Genomic DNA, 16,329 nt, shown 5'->3' on the forward strand with positions numbered 1-16,329 from the left:
GGAGAGCAAAGCACCCTCAAGGCAGATCAACAGTTTGTGCAGTTGGGGGGGGAAAGCCTGCTGCTGTGTTACGCTGCCAAAGGGAGCAAATCCTGCATTCCGCAGGCTCGCAAAGCAGCGCAAAGGCTCGGGGGAGCTCGCTTTACAAGAGCTCCAGCTGCTTCAGCCTCGGCAAAGTGTGCATTAGGAGCTCAACCTTCTCCTTATTTTGAGAGACGTGCAGGTTCAACTTCCCAGGGCAAGTCCTGCAAATGAAGATGGATGTTAAAGCAGGTCAGCTGAATGCCTTCATGGGGGAGAGGACTAATCTCAATCGCATCAGCATCTCTTGGCACCTACTACCAGACCTAGGTGGGTTAGGATTAAATCCTGCAGTAGACTGTGTGCCAGTGGAAATCTAGGAAGGCAGGTTTTTCCTCTTTCTGACCTTTAAACAAGATGTTAACTTGCAGCTCTTTGCCTTTTCCCTGGGCATTGTCCAGTGAAAAGAAAATACCTTATTGCCTTTTCCAGATTTATTAGGGAAAGGATGCCCGCCGAGCTCTGCAGAAGTAGCTCAAGGCCATCGAGGCTGGGAAAGCCGCTGCTTCTGCGGCACTCGCAGGTCGCTGCGGGGTTTTGCGTTAATTATCTCCGGCTTTCCTGAGGCCCCGTGGTGCTGGGTGGCTCTGCGGGCACCGGGGCTCTCAGTATTCACGTGATACCGAGGAGAATAGTTGGTCGTTTCCCTTGTGTGGCTTTATGTATTTATTTATTTCCTCTGACTTCATTGGAGAAGGTGTTAGGAAGGAAAAATCTGAAAATCCTCAAGAGACAAGTCAGTAATGGAATAAACAGACAGGTGTTTTGAAATTCTTCCATTATAAGCAATTTTTTTTTTTTGAACTTTTAACAGAGTTATTTTCCTGCTCAGCATTTTTCTTTGGGCAATTGTTTTTTTCCAAAGGAGGGAAAATAGTACGGCTCAGGATTTTCCCTTCAGAGGCCTATTTCCACTACGGGTATTGTTCCAACAAATTTTTTGTGCCAGTTTGTGATTTCTAACACATTTTCAAGAGCGAGAGGCTGCTATAGCTGCCGTCACGAAGCTGTGAGCAGAGATCATTGGTGGTCTTTGGTACTAATAAGGAATAGCTAATTTTAGCCATAAATGGAGCCTTCTTAATTACAATGTTCTTATTCAAGACTCATGGAAAAGTTCATTAAACAGAATTATATCGCTCAAATGCTGTGGCTGTAACTTCCCCAGGCAACGCTACAGGCTTGGGGCAGAGCGGCTGGAAAGCTGCCCGGAGGAAAAGGACCTGGGGGTGCTGGTTGACAGCCGGCTGAACATGAGCCGGCAGTGTGCCCAGGTGGCCAAGAAGGCCAACGGCATCCTGGCCTGTATCAGAACTAGTGTGGCCAGCAGGAGCAGGGAGGTGATCGTGCCCCTGTACTCGGCACTGGTGAGGCCGCACCTCGAATCCTGTGTTCAGTTTTGGGCTCCTCACTACAAGAAGGACATGGAGGTGCTGGAGCGTGTCCAGAGGAGGGCAACGAAGCTGGTGAAGGGCCTGGAGCACAAGTCTGATGAGGAGCAGCATCAACCCAACACCACCATGCCCACTACACCACGTCCCTAAGCGCCTCATCTACACGTCTATTAGATACTTCCAGGGATGGTGACTCCACCACTTCCCTGGGCAGCCTGTTCCAAGGCCTGACCACTCTTTCAGTAAAGAAATTTCTCCTAATGTCCAATCTAAACCTCCCTTGGCGCAACTTGAGGCCATTTCCTCTTGTCCTATCGCTGTTACTTGGGAGAAGAGACCAACACTCATAGACAAGATTCCTGCACAGAATATAAAGTTATTCAACTTTGATGATCAAATTGACCATCTTTGGACAGCAAGCTTCCAGCCCAAAAGTATTTCCGTAAGTGTGCTGTGGATTAAGCAAGCAGTAGATAATTTTGAGATCTTTCCTCACCTACCAGGGAGATCTGTCTTGAGCAGGTTGGATGGCTAGATTAGAAAATAATAATTTTTTTTTTTCTCACTATCTGTTTGAAGAGGCTGCCAAAGCAAGAAGGTGAGGCTATGCCAGTGTAGAGGAAAAAGGATCCTGGTTTGCTTAGAGCACCAGTTGGACCCCAAAGGTTCCCAGGAGTTGTGAAGACAGAGAGGGGATAAATTGTATATGCTGGTTTGCCGAATGCTGTTGAAGTTTTGCTGCGATCCTTGTTTGGGTTTGGTTATAAGTGTCTTTCTTATAAAAAAGAAATCTTTACAAAATAATTGTGTCACATTGTTCACCTCTTCTGTGTCCCTGAAGGACTCTCTGGTTAATCAAACACACATCAGCACTCGGCTTCTGGAAAGCAGGTGGGAGCTGCTGGAGTGCCTGGGGACTGGGCAGCCATCGCACTGGTTTTGGCAGCTGTGTCACGGGATGTCCTTCCCTGGAGGCAGAAATGTAAAGAGCCATCGTAGGAACCATATGGGAGATGTGCAGTTTAGGGACAAGGCAGCCCAATCTCGAGGAGACCTTAGGGGAGAGGGGATGTAAGATGGGAACCCAAACCCAACTGCTTGTTGAACATCCAGAAAGGGGAGTGTGAGCAGGACCGTGACCCCTCCAACTTCAACCAGCAGTAAACCGCCCACCAATTCATGATAAGCTTTTATTTTGGACCAGATTCCAGCTGGCAATCAAACCTCTCACCCATTAGTTTCTCTGAGCCCTTGCAGGTCTGGACCATTCATTTGCTGGCTGTCACACGGGTGAAATAATACAAGGCTTTGGTGTGCAGAAAGATAAATGCTTTGCTGACTTTGAGTATATTAAATTAGCTGTCACTTGCTAATAATAACTCTTAACATAGTGATGTTAAATTTAATACAGCCTGAACACTTGAAAGAACTTTCGACGAGTACCGGTGTGCATCAGCCGCAGAGTTGAAGGTGGGAGTCCCGATTCCCAAGCCGCTAATTGAACGCTGGGTGAGTCCTCCCACGGTCTCTCCTTACAGTCTGTCTCTTGCATTGTACTTCCTGACGCACTGGGGCATCGTTTCCAGTATTGCCCTTCCACCTAAGGGTCTCAAACGCCGTATAAGCAGTCAGAGAGAGTTTTGACGTTCACCCATGGTGGAGAAGCTGCATTATTGCGGTGGTGCAGGAGGTGGTGGTGGTCTCTTGCCGACCCCTACGTAGTAGGATGGTGATGAACCTGCCCGTGCCTCCCGACTAAACCACCTGTACCTCTCCTTTAGGGAAGAACTATAATTGTTGCCTGAACTTAAGAAACTTTCCCTGATTTTTTTTATAACACTGGACTCCTCAGGCCTTTGTTTCAGTAAGTGCCGCTGTGCAGGTCACTCATTTTCCTCTAATATTGGAAATGCTCGGTTGCACATGGCATCCGTGATGGACCTCATACGCTCTCAGAAAGCATGAGAAATGCAATTTCTCTGCTGTCGGGGATGGCTGGGTAATGCAAGGAGCCTAGGGAAACCGCGGGGAGTTATTTTAACAAAGAACACAGTATAGAAGTAGAAGACAGTTGCACCAATACAGTGTCGCAGCTGCAAAATGGGAACTGTCTCCTCTAGGCAAACAGGATTATCAGAATTTAGAGGGAGGATGGAGAACACTACTCCAACTCACTTCAGCAAGGAAGACCTCTGGCTCTTTTAATCCTAGATCCTACCTCGAACTTTAAAGCACCATGCAATAAATCCCTGAACAGAAAATGGGGAGATAGCCTGACCAGAGGGACTGGGGGACCGAGCTCCTGCGGGGTGCCCACCTCCTGGACCTGCACAGCCCTCGTACTCCTCACCCCGTTGGAGAAGCACTGGTAGAACGGAGAGAGGGATGTGCCGGTTATCCTATAAGTGCCTAATCCAGGCGCTTCAGTGGGATTAAGGCTGTTATTTTAGCAGCAGGTTTGTCACTGACTCCTACTCCTGGTCAATCCCTTGGCTGCTCGGCGGGGGTGGCTCTCGCTTTGCCGTTTATACATGATTGCTAATTGTCCAAATCCAGATGAGTTGTTGGCTTTGGTATGTTTAAGGGATCTTAACCCAGTGAGACCAAGAGCCATGCATTTCCCTAGGAAATAAAAAAGGGCATGTTATGATGGATGCCTGAACTCTAGCACTGCTATTCCCATTTTTAACGGCTCTCCCACAGGTTGCTATTAGGGAAATGTTTGCTTGCATCCTGCTGAGCTGATGATTTTGGACTAAAATCTTTAAACCAAGCTTTTATACCCAAATTCAAACTATGCCTGTTGAGCTCATCTCCAAAAACCTACCCGTGCCTTGGTGCTGGAAGACCTGGTAAGTCTGCAAGAACAAATGAGTGGGTTCTGTGCTGCGACGCGGGAAAAGCCATAGATGTTTTAGCAGTGATTCAGTGAGCATTGCTGTGAAAAGTCACTCTGTAATTTTGGTAGTTCATACTGAGCTACTTACCCGTGTGGCGGAGGAGCCAGGGAACTTCTCAGTTCGTTTATCAAAGCACTTGCAATTCAAAGCGAGTGAAGCACTGAAAAAATATCGAGCAGCGAGAGATCATTTCTATGGTGTGCGTGGAAGCTTTGTGTACAATCGATGGGGACAGGGGATGGGAGTTACCTTGGTCGTTACTTCTGTGCTGACGTTCCCAAGGAAGGCAATTGATTTGGCAAGATTTAAAAAATGGCCTTGGCCTTCAGTGTTGTGAGGAGGATCATGTGAAAAATAGCCAGTGTTGAATTAACCCCCAGGCTTTTGACGGGCTTGCCCCCTTTGAATCAATGATTACCAGACACAAGGAGCTCCCCGTGCCAGACCCAATCGTGCAGTAACTCCCTTTGTAACGCTGGAGTAACCACAGCGGAGGAGGCAGAGCGGTAGGATTGCTTTGATCTTCAGCTTAGACTGACATGGGTTATAGCCTGTATCAGCCGAAATCCGCAGTCATAATACCTGGCATCGCATGGAGAGCCAAGTGAATTCCCGTTATCTACGTGTCCTAGAAACCCCACCAGAGCGTGTTTCATCCTTTGCTCTTGGGAATCACATCTGAGAAGTCCCTTCTCAGCAAGAGAAACGGGTCGGTATCGAGTCCCTTGTAACTGTGATTTCACAGCACGTGGCTTTTCTACTTGGCTTGAATGTTATTTTTTCTGTTTTATTGTTCATGTCTTAGTCATTAAGTACAACTATGTTGATCTTATTTTTCCATTTCATGGTTGGGTTTGATTTGAGGACACTACGAAGGTAGAGGGATGGGATGCTGAATGCATCTGCAGGATGAGCGCTCTTCCTTCCTCCGCCCCTGACCGCTCTACGTGCGAGATTTTGTCTCTGTTGTCCCCTCATCCCTGTTTGCTGGACTGGTCCTTGTTTTGAAGAGCTTAAAATCTGTCTTTATGGGACCTTGAATTGGGCAGGCCCTTATTCTCTGATGTAAGGCATGTAATAAATGTTAGGCTTCAACGTTAATGCAAGATGTAATGGGATTGTGGCAGTAAGGATGAGGGCTTCTCTTGGTTGTAACGGGAGGTCATGGAAATGGGGAAGATTTTATCCCCAGTAGAGTACGGTGGCTGTGAAGAAGCAGAGCAGCCGCACTGTGAAGCTGTTTTCATTAAGTAAATGCAAATGAAGCTGGAATGATTGCACTTGTGCATCGACTGAGCGCAACTTCCTTCAAGATGCCCCATCCCTGGGAACACTCAAGGTCAGGTTGGACGGGGCTCTGAGCAACCTGATCTGGTTGGAGACGTCCCTGCCCACGGCAGGGGGGTTGGACTAGATGGCCTTTAAAGGTCCCTTCCAACCCAAACCATTCTGTGATTCTAAGCTGCAGAATTCCTTTTGGTTTCGGTTGTCCTTTCCTTTCAGGCTAATGCATGTTCATCGCAGTTACTCACGCAACCCAAAGCACATGGGCACAGAGCTCCATCCACCCTCTACAAGCGAGTGCCGGTCCCGCCTGCAGCCGTTCGGTGCCGCTTTGCCGGCGGCTTTCCGTGAGCCGCCGGCTCTCGCCCCGCCCGCGGCCGCCGGACCAGCCTGGTGACGCTGCAAACAGCTCTGTTACCCGCGCTCTGTAGCTTGAAGGAAAACCCAAACAAGCTGCTGAATCAAACTAAATGTGTTTTTTCAAGCTTAACCTAATCCTTTCTACAGCTGTATTAATGCTGAGTTAAATTCAAGCCTATCTGTTTATTTTTATTTCCTCTTAGGCTTTATTCCTAATTCGTTCGAGAGAGCAAGTGAGACTTTTAGGACTCGCCGATACCTTCATTCCCTTGTAGAAAGGGGCAAATCTCAGAGTTTTGCAACCTAGTTTTTTAAATCACCTGCAAAACCGTGAGTCTTCATTCCCTTTTCATTTAAAATACCTTCACAATTTAATTTTAAATTTCAGGTAACACAACCCAGTAGCATTTCCAGATGGAAAGAAATACGTTGTATGTAATTCAGAGAGGGACTCTTGCTTGCAAAGTGATGTTTTTGCTGCACCTTTACCAGACAGCTTCAACAGCACGGAGACTATGCTTTTTTGCACATATATGCACTTTTATGAAGTGGCTGTTGGAGCAGCAGCTTGAGCCTTCAGGGATATAAAGACGTGGCTTTATCCACCACCGAGGTGGGCCAAGCAGGAGCTCAGGAGGATGCCGGTGCCAAAACATGAATTGAAACATCCGATGGCAACAGCCTGAGCTTTTAGTGGCAGCAAGAAGGGCTTTCCTTTTAGTTTTCTTCTCAAAACTGTCACTCATGCAATCTTTTCGAGCCTTGCATAGTCTGACTTGTATCTGCTCCAAAACTTTTTTTTTTTTTTAAATTTTTTGTCACTCTTGCAGAGAATGGGAGGGTGCCTGCTATTTTTGCGGGAGACAGATGCTGCTCTGTGAGTAACCAAGTCCCCCAGATCTCCCCAGAGCAACCTTCGCTTCTCGGCTCTGCTGCTCCTCAAGGATGCGCCGACCGGCTGCCGGCGCCAGGCTGTATACGCAGATTTTCTCCTGCTTTCAGCACAGGTGATGGAGGGGAGCTGTTGGCCAAGAGCCTCACGGTGCCGACATCCACCCAGCGTGCGGGAGCTGAAAAGACAGAGGTTTTTCTCTTTAACCTGGGGGCCCTGCTCCTGTGCCCTGAGCCAGGCAAGCTCTGAAAATCCAGCGTCCTTGTACGCGGTGTCTCTCTAACTTTAGTTTTAGCTAATCCTGGGAGATGCCCAAGGGGATGCCTTCCTGGTGACCAAAGCTTTTGGAGCCTTCTCCCACCGCGGGGCGGGCTGAGGCCACCACCAGCTGCTCTAAAGCCAGTTTTCTGCACAAAAAACCCCATCAACCTTGCAATGAGGGAAGGAGGGAGCACTGCTTGCAGCAGCAGTGGGCTTGCATCAGACCACGTCTTCCCGAGCTCTTAACCTGAATGCACGTGCTGTGACTTGGGGGGGCACGTGCGATAGTTAGCACAAGAGGCTCAAAGGCAAAAAGTGTCTCCTTCTCCAGCGCTGCACACAGAGCAATTTAGCCTTCCACCTCTGTCCCTGTAGAGGCTTGAGAAGGGCCATGCCAGGTCTGTTGAGGACTTGGCCCTCAACCCCGTCTTTGGCCATGCTGGTACTGCTGGGCAGGAGCAGTGCCCCGGCTGTGCTGCAAGGCTCGTTACCGTGGGATTGGCATCTCCTGTGCACGCTAATTGTGTCTCACCTCCTGCTTCCAAGCACGGGCATCCCACCCAGGTCTCTCCTGGCCGCACGCAGCCTCGCCACGATCTTACGTTCCTGCCGCAGCGGCAATAGGCAGGTTTGGGGAGCAAGGCCACGAAACGGCGATTCCCCGCGGTGGCACGGGTGATGCCGAGCACGGAGGGAGCATCCCGCCGATGTTACCATGACACCGCTGGCATCCTCTGCCCTCGCTGTTGTCTGCCGGGCCCTGGGTGCCTGAACGCTGTCACACATGGATGGGCAGCAGCGCAAGTGCTCTGCTGTTGGTTTAAAAGATGCCTTGCTCTCTTCTGCGTGACGGCTGTGCATTGCTAGGCATATTTCTCCTTGCGGAACAGCTCTGTGCATGCCTTCCAAATGAGATAAATCGTGAAGCAGACCGAAGCCAGGCTCCATCCCAATGTGCATTCTGCTGCTTTTTCTGCAGGCACAGAAATGACAGCCAGGAGTTTGCCTTTCAAGCTCGCTCCCAGCGGTCTGAGGGCATGGCTGAATCTCGGTTTGTTTCTATTCACCTGCTAACAGCTCTGACCTGCTTATCAGGGCTGCTGTGAGGGTCCCGAGAGGGTGGGTTTTGTGGTTTTGGGTGGTTTTTGTTTTATGAGGCTTTTTTTCTACAATGCCTTAATGCACTGCAAATATTGGTATCTTCCTTTTACTGAAGCAGGAGACTTAAGCTGGGATTGTTGAAATACCTCGGGGGAGTGGGATGTTCTTGATGGCATGGACACACAGAGTCAGCCTAAAACACCAGAACTCAGTCATTTACAAGAAGAAAAAAAATCCCTTTCTTCAAAATTCCTCCTGCAGGATTTGTGAGAGCACCTGTGTGGAAGTGGAGCAGATCCTGATTTTACAAGAAACCTGTTCTCCGAACGGCCAGCTCCTACTGATGGGTGATCGGTGCATTTGCCAGAAGGTGATTTTTAAAAATCCTTTTTGAGTGCATACAGCAATACTCACCCCCATTTAAAAACAAACAAAAAAAAAAATTAAAAAATGCTCGCACTTAGCTGGTCCCTGAAAGAGCTCCCCGAGGGCACGTGGATGCCCCAGGCACTTCTGCCGGGATTGCCCCCGGCTTTCTGGGTCCATCCTGGCAGTGACTCAGCCGCATCCCTGGGGAAATGCCCCTGTGGCGGGGTGCTCGCCCCCAGAGAAGGGAAAATGGTAGTTGGGGTATAGAGTAAGAAATGTCTCTCTTAAATGTACCCATCCGGTAAACCAGCATTCCCAGCGAGGCAGGGGTCAGGGCTGCCGCCGTGATAGAGCCCGGCTCCTCCACCGGACCCCCTCTGCCATTGCTCCTCTGAGCCAGGGTGCCGTTTGCGTAAAATGCTCTAAAAATAAAGAAGCTCTCCGCTTCTGACTCCGAGAGATGGCCTCAGGCCATCCCGGCAGCATATTTTTACTGGTGGGGCTGTGTTTAGTTTTGCCTTCCCAGCATCAGCTGTGCTATCCCAGTTACTCATCCGGCTGTTATTCGCATCCGAAGCGGCGATGGCAAATTGCACGGTGCGTGCGTCTGGGATGGGAGGAAAATAACCCCGCTGGCAAACGTCACCTTCCCTCCGGGAACTGCAGCAAGCGGAGCTTTACCCTCGGCTCTCACACGTCCCACCGAGGCTGCCTGCGCCAGGGATGCTTGCAAAAATCCCAGGCCAGCTCCATCCCTCTTCTGCATAATTGTTTTCCGTCTGAATTTTCCCTGGCCGAAAGCAGAGGAGAAGCAGGGCTGGCATCTCCGGATACCAGCTTCAGGAAAACACCGAATCACAACCTTCACCTTACACCGCACGCTGTGATGGGACAGTTTGCGTACTTGAGGGCAGACACGTGCCGGGGTGTCTCCCTGAATCAGGACCTATATTTGGAGATCACCCGCAGGAGGTTGGAAATAGCTTGCACACTTTGAACACGGACTTGGGATAAGGCGCTCTTCGCCTCGGGTGACCCCGATGCTGATCTCACAACTCCTGTCTGCTGGGAGATGTTCAAGGAAGATCTCTTTTCCAAAACAAAATCCGTACCGACCTCCACGACAACAGCAGACCGATGTGCCCAAGGAGCAGGAAGAAATCTTGCAGAGCAGTGGAGGTTGGTTGCCAGCACATTTTTGAGAGAGAAAGCGAGTTAATTCATGAAGAGCAGCCTACCCCAGCCATGCCTTTCAGCTGCAGGCTCCAGTTGGGTTTGGTAACCAACGTAATCCAGTGAACCAATGCATTCAAAACCTGAATTTTCTCCAAACAGATGGGACTGTACTTTTTTTTTCCAGCATCCCATTGAAAGTAGCGCCACAAATTTTGTTTCTGAATTGGAAGAGTTTGAGGATTTTTCATTTATTTCTATTGCTGGATCACTGTGATGGTATCGACAGGGCTCGGGGCTATGAGATTGTGGTAGCAAATATGTTTTGAAGCCAACTCAGGACTCGCTGGCAGCTCTCGGACTGCTTTCTGGTGAAGTTTTACATCAACGAGTTGGATGACCCTCATAAATATATGAGAGGAAAGTTGATTTGTTTTAACTTTGAGGGTTTTTTTGACTCATGAGTGATCTATCGGAGCTGCTGAACTGCATTCAAGCCAGTTTCTAGCAAGGAGGTGGAATTTTGCATGTCACCAGCTGATGATGCAATGCATTTATAGGACTTTGGGCCCATGTAATTACTTTGATGGATAAATTTTGTAGATGAAACTTATCTCTGGGAATAGCATTTAGTTTTTTATCTATCTCCAGAATGGGTTACAGCATACGTTGTGGCTGCAGGGTGTTGCAATTTTAATAGGATGTGACTGAAAGACTTAAGTATTAAAATTATCTGCTCGGGTCCAAACTGCCGTCTTAGCTCTAGATGAGAACAGGAACACTGAAAAATCAATTTTCTTTATGAATACTGTTTTGAAGTTGCATTTGCTAGCTGCAAAGCAAGAGATGAGAGGTTTGTTCTGGTGTTTGATAACTTGCCCAAAGTTTTTGGCAGGTTTCAGGATTATCAGTGGTGGACTGGTAGTGTTCAGGAGAAACTCATTTATGGTTTTGGAGGCAATAGAAGAGACTGTGTTGGAGAGAACTTCACTGGACCCACGGGGTAGTGAGGGCGTTCACTGAAGCTGTGTGGGATAGCGAAGCTGCTTCAGAGAGATTTCACCCATCTATTAAAGAGCTTCTCCCCACAAGGGTTTGTATTCATCCTCTTTATACTTATTTGTCTTGATTTAGTAAAAAGCCTGAAATGGCTAATGTGGGTGGCTTTTTTGTTTTGGTTTGTTTTTTTAAATCTGTGCACAGGTTTCTTTTTCACTGCCTGGATCACAGCTTCAGCTGTGTTGGCTGGAAAACTCATAAAACTAAAATGGTTTCACTTGGAAGCCTTGAAGATAAACTTTTCAGTTTTTCAGAGCAACACGGACCATGCAGCCTCATACGTCTGCAGGTTTAGGTCCTCGTGCAGGACGCAGAGATGCAGTAGCATCCTTCGGAGTCTGCTGGGAAGCCCCATCTCCCGCACACAGTGACGGGTTACACTGGTGCGGGCTGGGGGCGAAGGTGCAGATCTGGACCGGGGAAGCCGCCCACGGCTCCGAGCTTGGATGGGTGAAATTAAGTTAGCCACGGCCTGCGAGCCAGGCAGAGAGCAGGATGCAGCTGGCTCTTTTCTAATTTTCTCCAGTGAGTGATGATTCAATTCCAGTGCAGGGAATTGGGCAGAAAAGGGCTCTGCTCAGCCCTCCGGACCAGCTGGGCTTTGCTCACCCGTGGGCAAACCGCATGCAACCCGCTCCTCACGAAGCGTTCCTCTGAAGTGCTCCCAAACTTGAAGAGCACCCGGGGAGGGTTTGAAGACATCCAGGCAGAGCTGAAAGGGTTTGCAGGAATCGTCTTCAGACAGCGGGTAGCGAGGGAGAAGAAAGCCCTGCGGAGGGCGAGGAGCACAGAGCTGCGGCGTTCGGCATGGCAAGTCAAACGATTTGCGTGGGTCTTCATGGGAGACGTTTGGGGTGTGCAGGAGCGAGCGCGAGTTGTGGTCATGGACCTCGGTCGCTCTCACGACAGACGTCGGTCACGTTGGAAACAGACGGCACTGGTACCGGAGTGAGCATCCGAAGTCTGGCTTTGCAACACGGAGTTGGAATCGCAGAAGGGTGGTCCTGCGAGCTGAGCAGAGCAGCCGCTTCAAAGTCCCCTTCATCATCACAGACCGACTCAGGAGGGACTGAGCAGATCTTTGAGGGTATTCTCTGCATATGTAACCCCGTTTTTATTCCACTGGCTTCTGTTCGTAATTATGCCTTTTTCTTTTTCCTTTAAAATAGCATTTTTAAAAGAAATCCTGTGCAAAGAAAGGGAGAGCTTTTCCGTGACGCGCTGACCGGCAGCAATCAGAGGACTGCATTTTGGTAGAGTATTGCCAAGTGAAAAAGAGGATTTAGTTTCTGAAAGAAGAGCCCAAAGACAGAGAACCCTTGCATGTCATCTGGAAAAAAGCATACAAACGCTTTAAAGTGAATGCCCAACAGTGGCAAACCCCAGCCACATTTGTAGGCTCGTTAGATATAGCATTTCATGAATACAACGTGATTATCTTACGCAGGTGGATAACTGGTGGCCCAGTACCTCACCTGACGGAAGGTGCTGGTCCGCCTCATGTTTTCTTTATTTCTATTTTTTGGCAATGATCACTTTTAATACCTTTGAATAATTCTTAGCTGTAACTGCACAGTCATTGTGGGGGGGAATTATAATCAAAACGTCTCTAATACGAACGCTCTGTGACTTTCCCTTTTCCAGAAATACTTTCACAGACTGACACCTGCTATTGTGCTGATGCTCTTTTTGCTGCATCGAACTTCTCTGCAGATATTTCATCCACTTTTTTTTTGTAGTTACAGTTACAAAAGGCACTGACTCAAGTCTTTCAGAGTTGTCATTTCAAAAATGGATTCAGAATAACAACCAAAAAAATGTTTTTCAGGGGAAGGTGAGAGAACCAAGAAAGTACCAAATAGAATAAAGTTGAGCACAACTTTTTAGCGGGTGCTGGAAGAGCAGATTGGCACATTTATCATCCCTTTGGTCTCCGTCTTTCAGGATGTTTTATGCATAGATAAGACCTTGCGGAAAACCAAGCAATATTTAGGAAGAGCTGGTGTTGACGGCCTATATTGCAGTCTGGCCAGATGAAGGATGCAATAATGGAAAGACTGCAGAGACGGAGAGCTGGGATGCGCAGGAGAGGTCCCCACGGAGAAGCAGGCTGGCTCCTCACGGGGTGCTGGGTGCTGACTCCGGAGGGTGCACGGAGCCGAGCGCGGCCGCGGTGCGACGGGGCGGCCTGCCCGCTGCCGCCGGCCCGTCGGCAGCATCTGCCAGCTTATCTCCCGGTGAAATGTAATGTGCTGTTTACCATCTGTAAAGCATTAGATGACCTAGCCCCTATTTAAATCAGAGACTGTCTTGACAACTGCTGTCTGCAGCAAGGCTTTGGCTGTCTTCCCTTGGGGGGAGGCTGGAGGAGTGCGAAGCGTATTCGCGGAGAAGATTCACTGGTAAAAATGGATGAGGGTTTTAGTGGTGGGGTTTTGGGGTTTTTTTTTTGTTTGTGTTTTTTTTTTTTTTAAATAGAACAACTTGATTTTTAAAAAATGTTTACAATTATTGACATCATTTACTGGCTAAAAATCCCAGCTGCAGTTTTCTACATTTGAATAAAATCTTCAGAAAACATTTCACTCGGTCTAACCAACTGGGGTGAGTAGATAAATATTTTGAACATCAGGGAATGGGATCTATTTGAGGGCACAAAGACTGAAGGTCGGCTGCTGGCCACAGCTGGGAGAAGGTAAGGTCCCTACGTCGCTTGGCTTATGTCTGACGAAAGATATATGCACTCCCTCTTTACATTTGTTTCCAGAATGTGACCTGGCAGTTTCTGATTTCATAACTAGAAGGACGGATCAGCTACCGAGTCCTTGGGCAGCTTCACTCAGTCTCTTCTTGGAGCTCCTCATTTTTAATGGACTGACCCATACCATCCCATTGCAGTTGGACTAGATGATTGCTGTAGGTCCCTTCCAACTGAATTATCCCGTCCCTTCCAACTGAATTATCCCGTCCCGTTCTATCCCGATATCAGGGACTTGGCTTTACTGAGCTGCCAAATGAGCACAGCACGAAATGCAGTGCCCAGGCGTCTCGCAGAGGTCTGAACCAGCCCCCGCGGGCTCCCAGGAGCTCCAGTTGCCTGGTGGAAAAGGAAGGACAGACCCTGAAGTGCCGAGCCGTTGGCGATACACCGCGTGCAGCAGGATCAGGGCCCAGGAAGCAGCTAAATCAAAGGAGAGAGAGAGACCTTCACACAGGTGAAATCCTCATCGTTGCTACTGGCAACATCTCTTGATCGCACAGCGTTTAATAAGACGTGGGAAGTTAGGGAGGAGGTTGCTTCATCCATCTAACGCTACGGTAGGATGCGTCTACCACCCATTTTCAGTTGAGTTCATTATGAAATCTGAACTGAAACCGATCAAAAAATTTTCTATTTAAACCATTTTTTGAGAGAAAAGCCTTTTCAGCCCAAAGTGAACCTTTCCTGACGTATTCTCAGGTGAGTCAACCGTTCTCATCCTTTATGAAAAATAATCACAAAGAACACGTTCCCTCTTTTAATGCAGTTGCCTCTCATTTGGAAATCTTCCCCATCCCTTCTCTTTTCCAAAGCAAAATAATTAAAATCAGAGGTTGATTTGCATCCCAGTGTAGCTAGTTTTTTATGTTAACTGAAAAAACGGCACAGATAATTTTACCACGAGGATGTTGTAACACGCTTATTTCTTTCTCAAACAGAGCTTTTTCCCTCCTAATGGGTTTGGTCAGCTTCCCGTGCGCTGGGGTGGTGCCACCCCCCTGCATTTCCCGAGGAGCCGAGCACTGAGCTCGCTCCTGCCCCCGTCCCGTTTCTCTGCTCGGCACGGGCAAGAGCTAGCGGTCGGTGGGAGGTGAGGGGTTTTCGTGCATCACCCCTCGCTCGCTGCAGCCCCAGCAGCTCAGCCCGTCCCCCTGCCACACCTTCCCCAGCTCCAGAAAGGGGATAATAATGCTGTGCCGTGCATAAGGATTAATATTTTGAAGTGGGTTGTGGTTAAAAGGTGTGGCGTGGATCTGATCTGTGCTATTGAAGGTCAGCAGAAGCTTAGGATGAGGATGGAGTAACAGTACTTTAAAAAATAATTACGGTTTATTCTTTTCAGATCTAATTAATTTCTGGAAGAACAGCAAGTAGTTGCAGTGTAATGGCCATGGAAGTCAATCACAAGACATGCAAACCCTGCACAACTCAACGCTTGCATTAGCCCTAATGCTTTCTCTCTTCAGCATTTAAATTTCTGCTTGCAAAATAGTTTATAGTAAGCTCTGCAATGCACAAATATTAAAACACATAATCAGATGATTCCGTACGTATCACTTTTTCCTTTCACCCATGGGTGGCTTTTACTCGCAGCAGTGGCACAGCATGCCATGCAGCCAAACCCAGACCACATAGCCCTGGGCTACTCGTCCCATGTAACCCACGTAATGTGCTTCTGTGGCTTGGACATCGCCTCCTGCATGGTACCCAATCTGCCAGCTGATTATTTTTGTTTTCAGATAAATTCTCAGACACGGACCCACCAAAGCAGCTGCCTCTTTGTTGGTCCTTGAGCCACGCAGAAAGATTGCCTATTTGATCGGCTCACGCCTGTACGGTGTGCCGTAAGGTTGGATGGAAGTAATATAGTGCATTTTCTTCTGCTCGTTGCTGTATAGCAGGTATTTGCACAATTGCCTATGTCGGGTTCGATATTCAGGTCAAACCATGCAGTTGCACATGGGTGCTAGATGCCCACCTGGCTAAACGTGCCAGATGCTGCATGTGTGCACCCCAGCGTGCAAATCCAACTCACGTTAAGTGGGTCCATCTCTGCGTTTATCCTCTGAATGAACGGGCAGTCCTGGGACCGCAAGCGCTGCTGGTATTCGATATCTGTTGGAACACGTTGCCCATCGTCTTATTGAATGCACTGCATTATTCATCAGAGAGATTAAAAAATGGAGTAGCTATTGTTGGTCCCATTTCAACTCTCAGTTCCTGTAGCATTGAAAGGAGCGGTCATTACCTGTCTCCTCTTTCAGGCTAGATCCAATTTGCCGGGATGCATATTTCCCGGGAAGCTCTGTAGGGCTCCTCAGGGCCAGGATGATTTATTTATAGGACTGACCTTTCTGCCACTTTGAAGATTTTCTGCTGACATTTGTGCGCTGCATAGTATTTGTGGTAAGAAATTCTCTGTATTTCTAATTTCCCTTTCAATTTGCAAAAAGTTTTTGCAATCTGTTTTACAGTTTATTAAACTCCGGGGTAAACCATTGGCCAGAGTTACAGCTCGGATGCTCTGTGTCTCACTCAGACGGCTTGCTTGTTTTCCATGCCCATGTTTTAATGTTCCCTCTCCGGATACGAAGCCCAGCGCTGCTGATTGACTGCACCGAGCAGCATTGCTGTATTTTCCCGCAGGCTGCACCCCTGCAGCAGCACTGCAGCATCCCACAAACCCCAAAAGGA

The 16,329-nt window shown here is 48.4% G+C and overlaps 1 long non-coding RNA gene across 1 annotated transcript; it reads left to right on the forward strand.

Moving 5' to 3' along the window:
* The first annotated feature begins 2,604 nt into the window (after window positions 1–2,604).
* On the forward strand, window positions 2,605–14,457 carry LOC142084481 (uncharacterized). Its single transcript, XR_012674381.1, has 3 exons — window positions 2,605–2,984; window positions 8,535–8,643; window positions 10,711–14,457. It is a non-coding gene; the product is annotated as an uncharacterized LOC142084481 (long non-coding RNA).
* Window positions 14,458–16,329: the final 1,872 nt, after the last annotated feature.

The sequence above is a fragment of the Calonectris borealis genome, chromosome 7, assembly GCF_964195595.1.
Source record: "Calonectris borealis chromosome 7, bCalBor7.hap1.2, whole genome shotgun sequence".
In the NCBI taxonomy this organism is placed as follows: Eukaryota; Metazoa; Chordata; class Aves; order Procellariiformes; family Procellariidae; genus Calonectris; species Calonectris borealis.